The sequence below is a fragment of the Tachysurus vachellii genome, chromosome 4 (assembly GCF_030014155.1).
Source record: "Tachysurus vachellii isolate PV-2020 chromosome 4, HZAU_Pvac_v1, whole genome shotgun sequence".
NCBI lineage: Eukaryota > Metazoa > Chordata > Actinopteri > Siluriformes > Bagridae > Tachysurus > Tachysurus vachellii.
In genome coordinates, this window is record NC_083463.1 from 33,183,267 (window position 1) to 33,185,639 (window position 2,373).

General features: G+C 39.9%; 1 protein-coding gene across 3 annotated transcripts in view; it reads left to right on the forward strand.

Annotated features, from left to right (window-relative positions):
* The first annotated feature begins 888 nt into the window (after positions 1–888).
* myh11a (myosin, heavy chain 11a, smooth muscle) overlaps positions 889–2,373 on the forward strand; it is a 28,230-nt gene continuing 26,745 nt past the window's right edge. For all 3 annotated transcript variants that reach the window (XM_060869123.1, XM_060869124.1, XM_060869125.1), the window contains exon 1: positions 889–1,044. The gene's annotated coding sequence lies outside the window, so the exon portion shown is untranslated. The remainder of the gene's footprint in view (positions 1,045–2,373) is intronic.

Here is a 2,373-nt window from a genome sequence, read left to right on the forward strand (position 1 = left end):
CTCTCTCTCTCTCTCTCTCTCTCTCTCTCTGTCTTCATCTGGTAAGGTCTTGATGTAGAGCAGAGTCTGAGCTGCAGGTTTTGTGTGTGTGTATGATTGCGTGTGAATGTGTGTGTGTCGATCTGACTTTCTCTGTGTTTTCTGAGTACATTAACTCTGATGGAAACATCATCAAGCAGCTCCATGATGATTTATGGTGCACTGGAGGAGGTTGTCCTTTTATAGGAAGTTCCAACTGAGCTGTGGGAATGTGTGTGTGCACCCAAAAAGGCTGTGAGTGTGTGCAATGTGTGTTGGAGGGAATCACCCTCACTCTGTTTGGGATTCCTGTGTAGTAACTGCGCTGTTGGACATGTTGGGAGAGAATGACGTGAAAAATGCAGACTGTAATAAACACTATATTACAGTCTCATGTCCAAATGGTGGATTATTCAAATGGGATAAATAGAATGGTAACATATTAGAGTGGGGTATAAGATTGTTGGGGTTTTATAATAGACAGTGTTGGAAGTTTGGGGTATTAGGACAGGTGTATTAGTATGTGAGGGACTAAAATGCTGTTATAGTGGTATATTAGAATGGTGTATTATAATGGGGGAATATGAATTGTGGGGTATTAGTAGTGGGGTATTAGTAGTGGGGTATTAGAATAGGTGAATATTAGGATGAATTTTGTGTATCAAAATTATGTAATTATGTGTGGGGTATTGGATTGAAGGTATATAGGGTGAGGCAACAGAGTGGGGGTATTAGAATGGGGTATTAGATGCTTCAGTATGAAATGATGTCTCTCTCTGTGAAATAATGAAGATTATAGTGACCTGCTGCTCCTCAATTTCTTTTGCCTGCTTTCTGCATAGTCATGAGCTTTTTGGCTCTAGCCCCGCCTCTTTGATCTTAGCCCCTCCTCCCTGTTAGTTTAAATGAAGTGCACATTGATATTTGCTGTAATTTGGACTGCTCTCTGTCGGAGTTTGTCACTCAGAGTCTCCAAATTACAGCTGTGTGAAGCTCATCCACCACTGAACACCTTCATCAGCACCTGTAAGTACACATCACAACACATTTTACTTTAAACACAGTGTGCATTTCCTGTTGTATGTTCATACGTTATATGTTCCTGTAATGAAGTTATCTACACATTCACTGTCCCACTCAATACTGAGGGCTTTCACACACACTTCTGGTAAGAAAGTCATTGTAAAATATTTATCTTCAGATAAAAGTGCAGAATTGTGCAGTAGAGGCTTTATGTGTATGTAGTGTGTTTCTAAGCTGTGTGTGTGTGTGTGTGTGTGTGAGAGCGTTTACTGTACACAAGTACACAAAACTTATAAAAAGTGAAGTCTTTTTGAGGAAATGGTAGAAGAAAGTCTGTTCATTGTGTGACAGATTAAATGATCGAGCATAACTAACCAGAGAATTTCCTGTTCTCCTAATATGGTCACACAACGCTGCTTTCTGTTGAGTGATGTGGTAAACAGCACACACACACAAACACACACACACGCACACACACACACACACACACCCTGCAGCACAGGTCTCTTACAAACAAACCAGATTTTTTTTGATTCAGTAACAGGTCTGTCTGTCTCTCTTGTCTGTCTGTCTTGTCTGTCTCTTTGTCTGTCTGTCTGTCCCGATTGTCTCTCTGTCTGTTTGTCTGTCTGTCTGTCTCTCTGTCTGTCTGTCTGTCTGTTCAGTTATACTCTTAGCTTCATATTCACTTTGTCCTTAAATTAGCAAAGTCAGCTAACTGTACTAACTACATGAGAGATCTCTGCTTCTTTCTCCTCACCTTCACTCTTCCTCATACTGTATGACAGGAGAAAATAAAACCAGGACTATAAGCAGTTGCAGTTTTGTAAGAACTAACTAACTATAAGGGGAACTGAATAAACACCAGACCACATGCTCAGTAGGAATCATTTCAGACCATGGCTTTGGATTGTCACTTAATTAACAGTTCATAGTTTACAAATGTGACACTTCAATAGAAAAGACCTCTTGAACGACGCCTCTGTCTCATGGTGCCTTAATATTGGTGCCTAAAAGGTTCTGTGTGTAAGCTTGATAAAAGCTGGACTTTAGGAGGTTAATTTTCACCACCTGAAGTTCATCAGAGCTGATGTTCTACCTCATGGTGTCTGAATTCCCCCAGTGAAGCTAACACGGTTTGAGAACTGAGCTGACATGACTGTGGATAACAAATAATCTGATGATGTTCCAGATACAAACTAAAAGCAAACAATTTTTGATGAATGCTGAGTATTTCAGAAAATCATGGATTGTTGGATGCTAGCAGAGTTAGCATGTTGTGTCTATTCTCTTTATAATAAAACTGTAAAATAAACTTAGTGGCCGAAAAAA